The sequence below is a fragment of the Lagopus leucura genome, unplaced genomic scaffold (genome assembly GCF_019238085.1).
Source record: "Lagopus leucura isolate 7727_CA_CO unplaced genomic scaffold, USGS_WTPT01 Super-Scaffold_1, whole genome shotgun sequence".
NCBI lineage: Eukaryota > Metazoa > Chordata > Aves > Galliformes > Phasianidae > Lagopus > Lagopus leucura.
In genome coordinates this window covers 9,422,646-9,441,057 of record NW_024962250.1, presented here as the reverse complement: position 1 = coordinate 9,441,057, position 18,412 = coordinate 9,422,646, and the positions used below count along the sequence as shown (strand labels likewise).

General features: G+C 39.3%; 1 protein-coding gene and 1 long non-coding RNA gene across 3 annotated transcripts in view; one reads left to right on the top strand and one right to left on the bottom strand.

The window, feature by feature from the left end:
• Positions 1-15,912: 15,912 nt before the first annotated feature.
• LOC122193707 lies at positions 15,913-18,121 on the bottom strand. The gene is made up of 2 exons (XR_006182964.1): positions 17,907-18,121; positions 15,913-16,831 (listed from the first exon to the last, which is right to left on the bottom strand). It is a non-coding gene; the product is annotated as an uncharacterized LOC122193707 (long non-coding RNA).
• Positions 16,584-18,412, top strand: part of PAPLN (papilin, proteoglycan like sulfated glycoprotein) — a 47,937-nt gene continuing 46,108 nt past the window's right edge. Inside the window, exon 1 of one of the 2 annotated variants that reach the window (XM_042893685.1) lies at positions 16,584-16,641. The gene's annotated coding sequence lies outside the window, so the exon portion shown is untranslated. Of the gene's footprint in view, positions 16,642-17,635; positions 17,929-18,412 lie in introns of those variants that run through there. The other variant, XM_042893560.1, reaches the window with a different exon arrangement.

Genomic DNA, 18,412 nt, shown 5'->3' with positions numbered 1-18,412 from the left:
GGAGTAACCCCAGGCACCTGTACCTGCTAGGGCATGACCAGCTGGAAAACAGCTTGGAGGGAGGGACCTTATGAGCCAACAGTGGACCGTTACAGCAAAGGAGGCTATTGGTATTCTGGGAATGGCACTGTGAGGATGTGTCAACACATCAGTGGAGTTGATTTTTCCTGTCTGCCCAGCACTGGTTACGCCAAATCTGGTGTAGTGTGTCCAGTCCTGAGCTCGTAAGTTACAAGGAAGACTTAATGAAGGAAATTCAATGCAGGGCCACAAAAGTGGTTAAGGGAACTGAATATCTTTAATACAAAAAGAGACTGAGTGCTGGAACTGCTTAGTTTGGAGAAGAGAAAGCTCAGGGAAGATCTTACTGGTATATATAAGCTCCTGATGAGAGGGAATGAAGACAAGAGAACCAGACTTTTCTCAATAGCACTCACAGATAAGATGCAGTAGTTGCCAGGAAATTCAATCTCAGCATAAGAAAATACTTTTTTACTGGGAGTGTGAACAAATACTGAAACAGATAACCTATTGCTGTTGTGGAATCTTTGTGGAGATGCTCAGAATCTAAACGATTCTGTGATTCTGCATGAAAGTAAAATTTGTATTGCATGATAACAAGAACAAAACAAATAATTTTGATTAATCTGTCATGAATGCAACTGTTACATCACAAATATAAAAAGGGAGCTTGAGATTTTTTCAAACTATGAAGAAAAGTATTCAGTAAAAATCTGCACTTTGTGGATTGTTTCCTTAAGAAACAGAGTGAGCACTCAAAATGGAACAATTTGCTGCTGTAGCTGTCTTTGCTGAGTGCATTGTTTTAGCAAACAGATAATACCTAAATTGAAGTTTTTAAAAAATTCATTGTTTTTAAGAGACTTCTTCCTTTAGTTACTGCAAATTCTAAAAGCATAGGGCTTGAAGGGTGCAGCTGCAGTTGATAGCAGTGCCAAAATGTGGATTTATCTTACTGAAGTTCAGTGCTGATGTTTGAGATACGATTCCAGTTTCCTAATTTAATTATCAATTTGTTTTTTTACTCCATTACATTTTCAATGTAATCTTTTAGGAATAGGTACATAAGTTTATGTGACTGTCAGCATTAGCTTGCACAGAGAGTTCAGCTTAGTCTGAGTAGTCACTACCAAGTATTTTTTGATTACCTAGAAATTGCATTTGAAATATGCTTAAGGGCAAATTCTGCCCTGTAGAAGTCAGGAATTTGTGAACTGCAGAGAGAAAAGAATCACTTTTCAGTGACTGGAGCTAACAACTCTTTTTACAATAAGGAAACAATCTATTGCTTCCTGAGTCTGAATTTGGTTCCACTGGGGGAAAAAAAAAAAAAAAAAGGCCCCCCAAAAAAACAAACAAACAAAAAAAACCCCAAAAATTTGCTGCAGGAAGATGATTTCAGCTTGGCACCAGTGTAATTGGATTAGACTTACTTTTTCTTTGTTTTAAAGTATGCTTTAATCTACACTGACTAGAGTAATGAATCGGCTTCTGTGTTCATATTAATTTTCTGATTTCAGTAATTTCAGATAAGGGTTACATGCTTTGATCTGGGTGATGCTGTAATCGGAATTAAGCATTGTACTACTCACTATTTTTATTGTACAAGTCAGTATGAATATGCTTGGAGAATGCCTCAGAGCTCAACTAAACATTCATAATATGCAGTAACTGCATATCTGATTGAATCAATTGTTTATTTAGCCATATTCAACAATAAAATGCTAATTACTGATTGAATAGCATACTCAAATTGGAGGCCATCCTGTTACCCTCAGGTTATCAGCAGAATTATGCCCTAGGCACAAACTGTTTCCAAATGAACAGATTCTGTGTTCATTTGTTATCTCTGAGGAAAGAGCTAATTTCAAGTGAGATGCAGTGGAATACCTGTGGATGTCAAGGGGGTGATTACTTAGATCAGAAATGGATGGTGTCTGGCAGCACTGAGCATGTGGAATGGCTGGTCCCTGGTGCATTCTGTTTAGTAAGGGACTTGGTTACTGTCAGGACAAGAAAAACACAAAATACATACTATGTTGGAGCAGAGGTGAGAGAGCAATGTCTGTCCTGGTATCTGTAGCAATAATCGCTTCTAAAACTAATCACAGCCACGTGGCAGCACAGTGCCTTTTGTACCGTTATTTTTAGTGCTCATAGCAACAGATTAAAGAGCATGATAAAAGCACACGTTTAAAAATAGTAGGCTGTTATAAAATATGATTTCCTTTTGGAAGACTGCATTTAGAACATGATGAATCGTGCAGGGGAGACGTACACATTCCCAGACACTGCTAAGGTTTCAAAACTATTTTAAGAACTTGGTTGTTGTCATAGTAGCAGTAAACCTCTTAATCCCACTTCCTCTGGAGATGAAGCTGTTTTGAACTTAATCTACTTAGGGATTGTCAAGGCTGTTTCTGTGACAGGGAACTAGGAATACAGCACTGACAGAGATGCTGTTTGTTGTCACCAGAAAGTTTAATGTTTTTGTCTACTTCGATAGCATTCAATTATGATTTGCTGAGGGACAGATCTTATTACAAGTTAGTAGGAGGGCCATCACCTGGAAAGCTCACCTCTATTTTTAGCAGTGTATTGACACTGTCAATTTGTTGGCATGGTTAAATGAAGCTGTTCCTAGGTCATTTGGGGCAAGAGCATGCCAATATGATTGATTTCTCGTAGTTTAAAAACATCCTTTTTAAAGAAGTCCTTTCATCCTGAATGCTTCCATTCCTTAGGGTTCCTGAGGCTTCATAAACAGTGCTGAATCTTTTTTGAATACTGCCATTAAAGTCTGTAGTCCTTGCAAAGCTAGTGCACTTAAAAATTTCTTGAAGTATTTGGGTAATATAAACTAACTTATTCTTAAATGTACAACTAGTAGTGATGTGAAGAGAAATGTGTGGAAAATGGACAAATTCTTCAACTTTATCAGTGTAGCTAGGTAGTGAGAATTTTAAATGTCAGATGAAAATAATCATTGTAACAGAATTTTGCATTTGAAAGAAAGATGATGTAAGAGATTGTTTATATGTATCTAGAACATGAAGAGACCTTCCTTCTCACCAGATCAAATTTCTCAATAATTACTGAAAAATGTTCCGTTGCTAATTAAGTGTAGCCTGGCTACAGTACTGGATTACATAACCTCACCTCAAAAAAATTGGAAGTGCTACACTTGTTCTGTTTGTGCCAGTGTTTTGTTTCATATGTACCAAATAATGGCAGCAGTTTGAGGACTCTTGTTTGTTTTCCTGAAGTCTACATGTTCTGAGTAGATGGACCCTCAGTCTTTAGGACTAATTACATGTCTGAATAAATAAAAGAATGTTTGCAAGTTTAGTTATTTATTTGCCAATGTAAGATAATAGATATTTTCCCCTCTACAAAGTTTTGGTTGTGGGTCATAGATTTTTGCTCCTTCCCCTCCTTTTCAGCACCCCTTAGTTCATCATAACATGAAGAGATGTTATAGACAAACCATTGACTGCTAATCAGGTCTTTCTGTCTGTGAATGAATTGCTGGCATTAGAAAGAGGCCAACCAGTTACTACGGACACTCTGCAATACCCTCTAGCCTGAAATGTCACTGTAGTTTCATCACTTTGGCATAAGCACATACCCGTTTTGTGAGTTTTTTTTGATGCCTGGTGCTGCCACTGAACCATTTGTTCAGGGTGCCTCACTCAGTGAGGTACCTGAACCATAATTTGATTCCTTTGCAATCTGATCTCCCCTTGCAGGTTTTGCCTGGCCAGCACCCATAATGAGGGATGAGGGAAGATGGTTCCTTCCTCTTTACTCTTCTTTTCACAGCACTGGCAGCAGACACTATGGGGAGGGAGCAGTGACCACTTCCCAACTATGGCACAAACTAAGGAGCATGGCAGGGAGTGAAATCTCAGCTGGTGCTAAAGAGTAAAAAGTCTGTAAAGAGTTGTCTCTTGCCCAAATCACCGCTTGCAGACTCTGCCAGGTCCCTCAATCTCTTCTTCCATGCCTGCTTCCCTGGCCTCCTCAGATCTGGCTGAGCACAGTCACTGACAGTGTATTCTTTGGTTTGGTCTGTGGACTAGGATAGCCAAAAGAGTAACTGGAGATCAGTTTTTGAGAGGTGCTGTGGTATGCTTTTATCATGAAGGTCTGAGGCATACAGAGATCAGCACTGGCCTCCACAGAGATGATGCATGCTGAAGATTACAACTGGGTTTCATTTTCTTCTTCATGAATAGGGCTTCTCCAAGCTGCTTGTAAGGCACCATATCCATATACCCCTCTCCAGGGACTTTGCAGAGTCTGAGCAAGGAGGCTGGCTAGTGATCTCATTAGAAGATTCATGAGGTGGAATGGAGGATGTCTTCCCAGCAGAACTCTGTAGAGTGGCTTTGGAACCTTTCCAATTTGATGCTCTGAATAAGGTATTTATTTTAAACCAGCTTTTATTTTAAATCATTCTTAACATTTTTAAAACTAATAATTCCATTTTGTTGTTTTTTTTTTACCTGAAGATTTCAACCTTCTCACCCAATTTGGAACTTTTTTACCCCTGAAAACTTAAGTAGTTTTTAGGCGTGAGACAACATTTTCTTCCTCCTCTTAGGGTGATAAAAAGGCTAGTAGAGTAAGGTTCCCTTCAGTTTATAAAAACAATCTGTCAATGTTACACTACCCAGCTGATTTCTCAGATGTGACAATCTGGGGATAACTCTGCTAACAGTATCAGTTTTTCTTTACTAAGCTATATGAAGCTAAATTAAACCTTAAATACTTTGATCTGAGTGGTGATTGAATTGAAGAAGTACCTCTATATTCAGAAAATCTTTTCCATATACACAGGTAATATTGAGACATCCTATTTTAATTTTTGTCAAGCATTTTGGTCAGAATTTTGTATGAGTATCATTTTAGTGCAATATTTTAAATTTAAACTAGTAAATCATGTAATTTTACACCAAGCTAGACTCAACCTCTACCAAGCAGTGTGAGATATGATAGTTGCTAAAGTTAATTTCGTGCATTAATATGAGCAGATTTTATCAATAGCCTCTAAGCTCCATTGTGTAAGATCATTGTTATATCAGTCTCACGCAGTGGAGTATTTTGACATGCATACTGTTTTTCTTTTCTTGGAAACAAATTGAACAGCTTGATACAAATGTCTCTCGTTCTCTCAGAGGAATGGTCAGTGCCTCCGGGTGCTACTTGGTCCTTATTAGTGTTGGTTTTTTTTTTTTTCTTCAAATGGTTTTACTATAATTATAGAGATGAGAGCTCTTTATGCTTAATCTTGTAATGAGTTTGTTTGCGTAATGCATTTACCCAAATGGACTTCCTAGCTGGACAAGCACAGAGCTTATGCATACTGCACTGGCTGTGAGAGACATTGCTGGGGATAAGCTGGGGATAAATGAAAAGCTGCATGAGAAAACAGTACTGAGAGCTCTAACACTATCGCTAGAGCTAGATATGGTGAACGTATTAATACAAATGGTTAAAATACTGATCATTACTAGCTGGGGACGATAAGCTTAAAACAGCTGCTATGAGACAGTACATTGTTGTCTCCTGCTGCAGTTCTCTGATGAAACTAGAAGCAGATAGCATATGCCTGAGAAGATGAAGCATTGGTTTGTAGCTGTACTTCTTATTCCTTGGGGTTTATATTGGGTAGTTGTCTGTGTCAGCCCAAGCAGTAATTTAGAAGCCTTTATTGTTGGAGTTAGCAGTTTTTTAATTGCCATGTAAAAATCTAGGTTAGTGAATTGTCCTCCTTGTGTTGCTGAGAAAACCCTAGAGAGAGAGTGAGATAGGTAACTGGTTTATTCCACAAATGTTCCCAGAACCTCTCTGAAATAATCTGGAAACTGGAATGTCTGCAGTCTGCTTTCAAACTGATATTTAAAGGGTATGTTTTTTGTGTCTCCTCCTGAGAGTCTCTTAGAGGTAGGCTCATGATAGAAAGCTGCATTTCTGGCTTGTGTGTGCCGCTGGGTGATAGGAATAATTGATTCTCATTGGCCCAGAGACTTGTGAGGAAGGCTCGTGTCTCACATGAACCATGTTCAGTTTGGCGACCTTCTACTCTCTCTCATGCTTCTAGTGCTAAAATCAGCATAGTTGGGTATGGTATTGCAGTCAGATGTGATAGCTCCCAGTCCTTGTGGGAAAGCACCAGAAGTTTCACTTCCACCAGTGCTTTCTGCAATTTTCCTGCCATTCACAGTAGTAGGAACACTCCTACTGTGTTCCCAATAGTTGATCCCTTGTTTTGTTCTTGATTATCTCTGCCTTTCCAGCTTTTTTATACCTCAAATCCATGTGCATGTGGGAATGATGGGAACAGGGAAAAACATGCAAGGGAAGACAAATAGTTTTTAGGAATGTTGTTTCTAAGTTTAATAGACTATGCTACAGTGAGAATTTGAACAGCAAGTTTTCCTGATTTCACATAACTCTGAAATAACTAGACCGATAAAATTTACCTGAGTGCATAGAAATCATTAATGTTTTGAGAGTGCTGAATACAGAGTCAGGCCCTTAATAGTTATAGAAGCATCCTTCCAGCTGAGATGTCTTCCTTAGAATATGAAGGGACCAGGGCATAACTGTCCTTGAAATATCTTGCCATTAGGTTTTAGATCCTTTTCGCTAAACCTGCTTCCTAGATTCTACTAATTTTTTGAAATCAACATCTTCTCTGGTCACTTGTCTCAGTTTCAAACTTGTTTTTAAACCCTAATACTAAGATGTCCAGATTGAAAAATTATTTTCCTTCTCCTGCTGGGTGGAGAGAGGGAGATGCTGAAGATACCTCATCCCTCTATGGTGCAATTTTTCTATGTAGTAGAGCCTAACAGTGATTAATATTCCCTTGCTATGTTATATCATAAATTCCCATCTGCCAGTCTGGTTATTTTCCCTCTGCCCCTAGCTCTGCTGTTTGCTATGTGTCATTTGTGCGCTGAATTCTTGTGGTTTGAATTGTTTTTCGCAGGTATGCTTCTCTGCATTCTTCCCAGATGAGTCCACTCTTGGTGATTACCTCTGCCTCCAGTTCTTCTACAAGAGTAGAGTCCAGCATTGACAAAAGGTAAAAATAATAATAATAATAATAATAATAATAATAATAAACAAATAAAAAGAAGCCCTACAGCTTGCGTTAGATTTTCATAATTGTTTTTCTCTAGATTGATTTTTTGCATCATTCTGCAATTACAATTTAAACAAGGAGGTTTTTAGTTCCGACATTTTACTTCATCGAAGAAGATTTTGAATCAAAGTAACCCTAATAATTCCCATCTTTCTTTGTCAGAAACTTATGTCATGTTACTCGTTGTTTTCAAGTTATATTGCTATTTTAGTAGCGTCTCTTACCCAGTTCTCCTGACAAGATTCTGTCTGTATCCAAGGCAACTTAAATAATTTTGAGAGCAATATAGTGAAAAGTGGCATATCAATTACTAATATCCAAGTGAGTTACCTCTGGCATTCCCTTTATGCATCATTGAAATTCTGCTTGATTTAAAATGCTTAGGTGCTTTGTGCACAGTTGTTTAGACAGGGAAGATTCCTCACTAATGAAGACCTGCTGTTTTGTAATGCTGCAACATGTTCCAGCCTATTCCAGTGCCATGTGCATCACATGGGATCTGGGCTGACAGCCAGTGCAAATGTTTCTTCAAGGACGTTAGGACATATTCTAATTATGTTTAGATTCTCCCACTCTTTTCATCTGAAGGATGTCACTCTTTCTACTCATTTCAAAGTGCAGTGCAAAATGCTCCATCTGCCAGCAGGAGAGGGGCCCACTGGTGCACTTGTGTGAGAGGCAGTATGATGGCTGGCTTTGTGAGTGACTCTTTAACCTCCAGCTGTGAGAAGTCCTAGGCCTTTGAACACTGTCGGAGCTGGCCAGTGTCCAGCAGTGCTTTCATCCAGTGCTGAAGGAGATGTAAAATTCCTGGAAGAAAAAGCTTCATTTATTTGAGCCTAGAAAGGGGAAAAGGGGAGAATGAATTGTGAGATGAAGCATCTAGCGCTCATCGTAGTTGAAAAAATGAAATCTTTTGGTTAAAGGTCAAAGACTGGAGGAAAAAGGTATTTCTAGGAGCTGTGCATATATAATGTATTATCTCTCTATCCAGTATTGGATGTATGTGATGGGGATACAGAATTTTACCTAGTGATCTTTTTTTAAGGGAACAGGCTGTAGAACAGTAGGCAGAAATGAGGGTCCTCAAGCAATACTGTGCACTTAACTGTAACTCCTTTGAGGTGAGGGCAGATCCATGTCTATGCAAACAAGACTGCATTTCTGTGGGTATGTAGGCTCAGCTTGGAGTTCCTGATGTGGGGAGGAAGGAGAGAGATACTACCCTTGTTTGGCCTTATTTTGTGAGTTATCCAAAGGCAAGTCTCTTTTCTTGTCTTTGCTGTGGTCTATGCCCTCTGACCAGGCAACCAGTGTTTAATTGCATGGGCTTTTCTCTTGGAGAGCCACATACAATAACACCGTTTCAACTGTATTAATTTCTACAAGAAAATATTCACATTAGATCTCTGAATGCATAAAACAGCCTGCGTCAAACTTCAGAAAATCAGCCAGACTCTCTCAATCCTTTGTGACTGCTGTGATCATCCTGCTGCCTGGCGTGACCTGAGTAATCATGTATTGTCAGACTCATGCCTCAGTCCTGAGTCTCACAGGTTCACAGTAGTGTTCAACTACAGTTTGAGACCTCTCAGGGTAGCATTATGTTCAGGAAGAAATTTTTATGTGTTCAGGCAGCATCTGGCTATGATTTGGAAGCATCTTGGGAAGCCTTTTGGCGTAGGTCATGTGATATGTTACCTCTGAGCCAGTGTCACAGGTAAAGTTAAAGTGACTTCGAGAGGAGTGGAACCAAAGATTATAATCTCGAGCCTTTATGTCATTATCAGAACACAAACCACTTTCAAGTGATACATGGTCCAGCTTTTGATGATGATGATGGCAACTGTGATAGCCACTGATTGTGATAACCAGGTGAATAAAGTTTGTGAACTCCTTCAATAAAAGATGGTGCACAGGCTGTTGTCGGGTTAGTTGCTGGATAGAGCTGCTTCTGGAGGAGAAGAAAAAAAAAAAGATAAAGGGTGATTGTTTTGTACCTTTCATCTGACCCAAACATTAGGATTAGGAGAGAGGCAAAGAAACTGACACTAATTCTCTTCTTTGCCTACACTTGGCTTCTATTGCTGTAAGATTGCTTACCTCAATATATCTAAGATGAAAGACTGGCTCTACTCTTGGGACTAGATTTACTGGACAGGAGTAGGTGTCTGACTTGAAGACTTTTCTTTGTACTTTAATGGGCTTCCCAAGAGAATTCTTCAGATGAAAGTTGTTTTTCTATGGCAGACTGCATAGAGTCTCATTATTGCTCTGGCTTTTGCTGCACAGCGCATATGTTACTGTGGGGTTGTCAACCCTTCTTCAGTGCAATAAAAATAAGTAGATTAACCAAGCAAAGAAGATTAAAGACACTTTGGGGAAGGAAAGAGAAGGGAGGAGGATGAGCATAAGGGAGTATAAAAAGACCACAAGATTGTGAGAGGTAGGCTTCCTGGTGCATGTTACACAGGGTTGCTCTCTTTATCCCTTTTGGGTTTGGGTTAGGACGACTGAATAGAACCGATCCTGACACCATGTCAAAAGAGAAACTAGAGTCACTGGTCAAGAATATGGAGATCATGCTCTCTGAAGTAGAGCAGCTGAAGATCCACTGCACCAAGCAGACAGAGGAGGTAAACCAGGTGGTACAGGAGCTGCGCCGGGAGAACAAGGAGCTGACAGAGAAGTATGAGCACATCTGTCAGGACCTGAAGGAAGCCAAGGAGGCTATTGCCCAGTTGCAGGACACCAAGTTTGCGTTTGAGGCAAAGGAGCGACAAGCACAGAAGCTCAACCGGCAACTGTGAAGCAGTAGGAAAGAGAAGGAACCTGCTTTATGAATAGAGAGAAATCTTCAACTACTGCAACCAAAAATCCTTGGATCAGTATTTTAAAGCAACTCTTTCCCTTCCTCCTCAGACTAAACCTGTGTGCTGGAAAAAAAAAAAATTCTTTGTGGAGGCAAGATCTCAGATGCAGCTGGAGTTCTGCCCCAGAAGGCTCTTTTGTTAACAACTAAATGCCTCGTTATACTGGGAGGGAAATCTTATTCCAGAATCCCTTGTCAGAAATCTAAGCCACAGGCATACAGCAACGGCTGCCAGGATCTGGGCACCTTCTCATGCCCTGTGGGGGTTGCACAAGGACAGAATCCAGGAAAAGAACTGTCTCTGCCTTGAGCCACTGGAGAGAGCTGTGCTGTGAGACTTTGTGGGGACAGAGGGGAAGGATCATCATCTTGACAGCCCCTGTTGCTCTGTTTCATTGCTAGCTTTTTTCTGTGTGCAGCCAGGCTGTGATGCTGTCTTTAGATGAGTGTCAGCTTCCTTGCTGCCTGTCACTGAAGGACGCCAATGAGAGCCAACATTGTGCCTCAAGCTTCCAAGTACTTGCTATCAAGAGCATGTTGGTCCGGAGGATCTTTTAATGCTGTTGCAGTCGATCTTGTCTTATAATTCCAAAGTGAAGTAAAGAACTAGAAAGGTTTCTGTCTCAATTTCCATTTCAATAGAGCTAAATCTTAATGACTCCATGTTCACCATGCTAGAGTTAAATCTCTGCTGAATATAACACATTTTAACCTAAGAACATGTTTTGGTACTGGAATTACTTTTCTTAAGCAGAAGTAATGTGTATAAGTGGACTGGAGGTTAGAAGGATAAATGTATGTGGGGCATGGGGGTGGGAATTGCTTGTCAGAAGTTTTGCTTTCAACTTTTCTTTCTTCTGTCTGTCCTAAATGGCATTTGCTGTAGTCGGTGCCAAGTCCAGCTAAGAGCAGGTGACTTCTGACTGCACAGTGAATAGCAGGAGATCTCCGAGGGGAGTCTGGAGAGATTACTGAGAGAAAAAGCTTGGATGTGTAAACAGAGAAGAGCTGGAATAGTTCCAGGAGAATCTTTCTTCGTATTGGCCGTGTTGTTGTCTTCCTTCTTCCCTTTAGAGCTTTGCTGTATTGTTATCATTGCCAGGCAAGCTCTCTCTTCTAACAAAGGCTGAAATTTGTGAGAAGCAGGGATGCTGTTATCTGTTTCTGAGGGACTCAGGGTCTGTGTTTTGTCAGGAACATAGGCATAGTGTGCTGGGGTGAGGGAGACTAACCATACTGAGAGCAAGTAGTCATCATCAAGGGAAAAATGTCTGCTTTGGTTTTTCCAGAGAACTTCAGGCAGGGGCAGAACAGTTTAGCAAGACTTTTTAGGACTCAGTCCAGCACTAGTGAAAATAATTGTCATTTCGTCACTGATTATAAAACACCAAGATCAGGCCTATAATTAGCTACTTATTGTTCTTTCTCTGCTCTGTCCTCTGCCACTTCAGTCTGGGCCTGATCCAAAGTCTTTGAAAATTAAAATCTTCAGATTAATTTGATGGAGCTGTGGTCCAGGCCTTCCAGCTAGAGGGCTGTTGTTTGTTTGGCAGTCAAAGTGCAGGGGCATCAATGGGAACAGCTTTATGAATCACTGTAAATAGGAGCTGTGACAACATGTTTTATTACATTTGTGTGCTCTAAACTTTTATTTTTGCTTTTTTGGGTGGAGCAGATTGGAATATCTAGAAAACATTTGGGAGATTGGAGTCTGTCCTTTTTGTTTTCAAATCTAATCTGAATATAAATTACCAGCCTTGACTTTTTGCTAATTGCTTACAAGTAACAGCTTGGGAAGCAAAAAAATAATTAATCACTGTATTTGTTTGTATAAGAACTAAAACTGTTTTCTCTGGGAATTAATTTTCTAGCCCAAATCTGCTTACCACCTGTGCTTTCTTCTACTTTTTATATATAATTGAAATGTAAAATCAACAATAAAAAGAAACAAACAGCCAAGGGATCGTCTGTTCTGGATAAGGAATTGCCTCATTAATGCATGTATATGTTATTTCTGAGTGTGTGCGCATGCTTGCTAAAAATAATTATTCTACTGTAAATCCTCTGCAGCAAGGAGTGGACTAATGGAGATCCTCCAGATCTCTCTGTGTTCCGAGGTTAATCTTTCTAAATGAGATTCTCTGTGTGGCTGCCAAATTCACCCTACGTAATATTTAAATCCATGATGCAGAAAAAGAAAATGGGTTTGAAGGAGCCTTATCTTAAGTTTCTCAATAATTAGTATTCTAAGTGTCTAATTTTAAGGAGGGCTGTGATTCTATGTAAATATTCTAGGATTTGAGATAAGACTTTGGAAAAACTGGATGCATTATCCAGTGCTAGAAAAAATTAATATAGCTTCCTCTACCTTTCCAATAGATGCAGTTATGTCCTGGTTTAGTTTACACTGGTTAAACTTGGGAATAGTTGGGCTGTTTTGAAATCAACTTAAGTCCTACTATATGCCAGCTCTCTGTTTTCATATGCAAATATCTGTGTATCCAAGTAAGGTCTTAGCAATGGATCAGTGCCTTTGCTTGGATCCTGAGATGCAGTATTTTGGAGTGTCTTTCAGAACAATGTTTTTCTGGAATTAGTCACAGCACTTGGAAGTTGTTAGTGCTTTTTGAACATCAGCACTATCACTGCGTGCTATTATTCTTTAAATGACCTAAGGATGAGGAGCTGAAGTATATGTTGGGGGGGGGGGAGGGATGGGGGGAAGGGGGAGGGCATCATCAGTTTTTTCAGAACATTGGCATGATTAGAAGACATGAATAGAAGTTCTGCCTGATTTGGATGGCAATCAAGGTAAATACAAAGTGACAGTCTTACCATTTCCTTTATCTTGGAAAGGGATGAAGAGAGGTGTCTAATTCTTTGAATATAAAAAGCCAAATTATTTGAAGTCTGTCTTGGAGAGCACAGCACAGTAATTGGCTTAGTTGCCAAGAAGAGTCTAAGAGAAAGAGACCCAATTAGAGCACGTGTCTGTGAGTTGGTCTGTTCTTGGAACAGATTATAGCAAAATATTGATGACTTTTCACTGTTCTGGGCTGAGTTAAATGGAAGTGCCCGAGAAGGGAGGCTCAATAGGAATGAAGCTTATACTTTAATTACAGAAAGCCTCTTCTTCTGACACTGAGCATGAGTGTACTTGGGTGAGTGGGAAGGAATTAAATGGTGCCCATGAGCACACAGGCTGATGGATAGGAATCCCTGGCTGTTAGCTCACTGAACAAGAAACCATGTTGCTGAATTGAAAGCAATAGCTAGATGTATTCTGGGATTTTTAAGTATAAAGTATAAACAAAGAGGAGCACAAACTCACTGGGGAGTACTTGCTTACTGAACCTTAGAACAAGCAAAAGTGGACTGTTTCTGTCCACTGCAGCCAGGAAAACAGAAGGAAAACCTAGGAGTCACCTACAAGACCCCAAAACTTCACAAATCACAGCTGTAGCACTCCATGAAAGAAGTGAAAGAATCCTATGTGATACTTACTTCCTTACATATCAGCGCTTCATGAAATTCTACCTTTGGAAAGATCTCCAGATTTCAGAAATACAGTATCTCTTGAAGACCTTGTTAAGGTCAGCAGCTGCAGTTTAATTCTCAAGATTAAAAATCACAGGGAAATTTAAAGACAGTATAGAAGGTGACTCTCAGAAGTTTAGGTCTGTTTGTCTCCAGTTGCCTGTTTGCAGTTCTCAAAGCCCTGGATTAGGGCATTCAGAGTTGGGAACCAATATCCCTATGAACACCGGAGCCTATTCTCCATGTGTCTGATTACAATTTACTCTCATGTACTCTACTGGAACCCAACACACTGGCAAACTACAAAAAAAATGATCTCTACTAGTAACAGTGCCTATACAGAATATGTACTAGATCAACTGTTCTACAAAGTCTTGAAAGAGTTCCTGGATGAAGAAGGGAGAGAGGAGTGTGTGAGTTATTACAAGAGCACAGCAGACTTTTATGCAGTTATATTGTAAAGAGCTTGCAACAAGCTTTCCAGCACAGGAAATCAAACCTCTTTTCCTGAGGGGTTAAGAAAGGTTTTAATTCTATATACTGATAGGCTGTAATTGAGAGGGTTAAATGGCATGCCTAACCTGTGATATTGAGTAGGAGTCTGAGAAGAACTGAGTTATCAGTACTTTATTCAAATTTGAAGAAAAGTTCAGATTTAATCAAATTTTATTATTCTGCCTTATCTTTAAAAAGAAAAAAAAATAGTATGTAAAAAAATGTGCAGTTTTCAGACTGCTGCACATCTGATAGAAGGAATGATGGGCTGTAGTATCCCTGATAGCAGTGGACTTAGTTTGACATCCCAGAGGCCCTTATTTCTTTCCTATGTCATTCAGTCATTAGCATGCTTACCTGGAGTGTCTGATTGCAGTTCAGTGTTAACATGTGCTCAGAAGGATTTGAAGATGTGTCTGAACAATAAGCCCTCAGGTACTAGGCTAAAGTATAGAAATGGCTGTCGATTTCCATTACATAGGCTACTGCAGTTATCTAAGAAACTGGATATTAATGTAACTGGAAAAATATTTTGCCTAGCAAGTCATGAGATACTTGAGAATGGAACCTACATCTGGTGACTTGAGCCCAACTTGGTTTCTAGTTGAAGAAATTATGCTCCTTTCAAATGAAATTAAAAAAAAAAAAAAAAATCCAACAGCTGATACTATGGAAGTTTTGGACATCCTTAACTAGTTAGACTGGAGCAGATCTGTAAAGTATGCAAATCTTTAGATATTTGAAAACATCCTCTGGCAGTAAGGAATCCTGTTGGCTTGTTTCTGTGAAAGGTACTTCCTGGAGCATAACAAAAGAAAAAGCTGAAGTCTCGCTGCAGACCTCTGTCCATATAACTGTTGAAATCCCAGCATTGCAGCTCCTGTAGAGAATGCCTGCTTCTTAGCAAAAGCACTTAACTGATAACTTCAAGAGTGATATCTTGTTCAGCAGTATGCATTTAATATGTGTTCACCTCAGTTGTTGATGATCTCATATGCGACATCTAGATGCCATTGCCTCCAGGCCAGTCACTGGATAGAGCTGATGGCAAGAGTGAAATGCCTCAGGTTCTGAATATATTCACTCCATAGTGAATTGTAGTTGTCTTATTAAGAGACAAGAATGGTCTTGAATAAGTGGATTATCATACTTTCACTAAATGGTGGGTGATGAAAATAATTGCAGCGTAAGGATAATGTTATTTCTTACAGAGAAAAGGCACAAACACAAAACATTCTTTAGAACTGCAGGGCAAAGATTTGTTTACTCCATACTGGATTGTCCTTTTTCTGGCAAGGGCTGGCCTTCATTTTGAATCCCACGCTAATAGCTGCTGATTTTTGTTGTGTCCCTACTGGAACTAGGCTTAATTTCTTTTGTTAATAAAAGGAGTTTCATCTATGTTTCATGCTGCTTAGTTGTGATAAAGTCTGGTCACTTCTTGCTTTATTTTAACGTATTAGCAGGTTATCTATTAAGGCTTTATGGGGTTAAAATAAATCTAGATGTGTTTACACAGCATCTGCTTTAATGCAGTAGGCACAGCTGTTTTTGGATGTATTCTGGCTAGATTCCAACACAGGCAGTCACATTTTCCCTGTTTCTGAACTCCTTTGTAGCTTAAGTTGTCAGCCAAGAACATGAGTATTGCAATTAGGCTGCTATACCTGTTTATTTCAAAAAAAAATGATCTATTAAGGGTCCTATTGCTGTGAAAAGAAATTTTAAAAATCAGGTTTTTATTAATTCATCTGGAATTGTGTTTCATTCTATTAGCTTTTGAATGTTTAGGATTCAGTTTCAATTCTTTCAAGTGATAGAAGCTAAAAGCTTTAAGGTGATCTGCAAGAGTGGTTTATTTGTGTAAGACGAAGCATTCAGGCTTTTATTTGTGGAGGATCAAACATCATAAAGCTTAGGATATAATTGTGACAGCTGGCAGGATGGCAATAGCCAGTGGCCAGTTGAGAGTAGGACGTAGGTAGAGAAAAAGGGCAGGCTGAGGTAACATCTTTCTGAAAGAAAGAGGCCTGCAGGTTGGCCCCAGAAAAATTTGATTCTAAGGGGGAACAACAATTATCTCTGTATTTTTAATTAGACATTAACAGAATTCCATTATTGCTTCTTCTGACAAGGGGAACATAGATAGTCATGCATCAGCAGTCGGGTGCATTGTATCTTTAAAACTTTGAGGTGCTCCTGCTTGTTGGAGGTGATGACATTTTGTGTTGGTTTTCCTGTTAGTTTATCCTGTAGACTTTGTTTATTATGTCAGAACTAGCTTGGACAGCAAAGTACAGGATTGTTTTTGCATGTGGAAAAGTTGTGACTTTTATTTGAACTGTCCCATATGGGATAACTGTAGAATTTGAGTACTGTGTACCTTTTGTAGCTAGTTGCCAGGCAGGGATTGACCAACAGGGATTAAAGCAGCTGTAGCCTTTGAATAAAATTGCTTGCAGTAGTATTTGCGGTTCTGTGTCACCTGGGGCATTTCTGACATTGTTGGAAGCTTCTGTTTGGAGCTATATGCTGTCTAGGCTTGTCAACGATTGTCAAGGTTATTGTCTCTTTTTCTCAGGTAATGCAGTAATGTGGCCGACAAGAGTCCAGCAATGCCAGCTCTGGATATTTCGTTGCATATCTTGATGTCTTCCTTGCAGATCCAGTACATGGAGTTACCTGAAGGCAGGAGGTTCAGCTTTCCTTTTGAAAGTAGGGTTCTGTTCCTCACAGTTTCAAATGAACTGCTGATGAAAGAGGACTCTCAAAACGGAAGGCAAATAAAAAGAAGAACCCAAACTTAAGTTTTAAAGCTGTTGTCATAATCTTGGAGATGTCTTTCATACTATTTTTTAAGTAGGGTGAAAATGCTGACAGCTGTTTGTAGTTGCTGATCCAGAATCTATAGATCAGTGATCTTTGTATTTCAATATTTTATGCTTCACAGGGGATAGAATCAATAGAGGGAAAAAGAATCTGTTTTCTAGATAAAACAACATCATCATTTAAGTTGTTATGCAATGACTTCTCCAGTATCCACATGATTAACAACACAAGTTTTCCTTGTAATGCATCCAACTATATTTGTGTTCCTTCAACAGCTTTTCTATTGCAAAACTGTTCCTTCCTGGGAATTTTAAGAAGGTATCTAAATTGCATGACATTTGTTCAATGCAAAAATAGAGAAACCTGAGCTGCCATTGTATTTGGTTAAATTCATATCTTATTCATATAAATTCGTATCCTAAGTAATAGCATTCTCAAATCTCAGGGATCTGATTAACTCTGCTTATAGCCAGAACTAGCTGATAATTGTATCTAAGTTCAAACTTTCTTTTGTCAAAAAAATATTTCTGAACTGTTTCAAACTTCAGTTCTAAAGGAAATAATTTTGGTTTAGAGTTAGGAACTTACTAAAAGGAATACCTAAGTGATCTGTCTCACTTTTGATATGCTGCCTACAGCTAAAATACAACTACTTATAAGGGCTCCACCCCTTCAGTAACTTAAGGCACAATTTAGAGCCAATGTGTGCTTGCACACAGACTACAGGAGCTAGAAACAATTCCAAGTTATGCATGTGCATATGCATGCTTAGAACTCTGGCTTTCCTAAGCAAAAGAAAACTCTTGTGAAGAAACTTGGAGGCTGAGGGGGTTAAATGAAACCCAACTCCTTTTCCTGTGTTGTAAGGCTTAGTAACCAAACAGAAGCTGGAGAGAAGAGCGGGTTAGGAGCCACTGTTTGAACCTGAACGATAGTAAAGTGATTTTTGCTGCTTGTCTACAGAGTGGCATCAGTGCCTTCAGCTTTTACACTCACCTTTCACAGGTACACGCAGAAGGTAAGAGTTGTTTTTGTGTCCTGGGCTGTCTCCTTATGCTTCCGTATGGACATCTATTTTCTTTCAATGCTGGGTTTGGGCTTTTTTTTGTTTGTTTGCATTAAGTTACCTTTGATTTTCCACTGTTGTTTTTCTTTAGTTCAAAGAACACAGGAGAGAAGAGTTACCACATTGCATGCACTGCAAAATTGGATTTCCTGGTAGGGAGGGAAGAAAACATTTAATGTGGTTGGTGAACATTAATCCCTTTCCCTCACAGTTAATTACACTATAACTTAATGTAATCAAAACTGTTCCTGACACTGTGAGTGAGGAGAAACAAAAGGGTGGAAGGGTCAAATGTATGTGCATCACCAGGAAAAAAACACAGAAACCAAGACACACGTAGCAGGGGTACTGACTGGAGAAACATGTTTTTTTCTGGTAGAAATTAAAAAAACCCTGCCCAGGTGTTAGGACTCTTAAATTTGCTAACCACAATCCC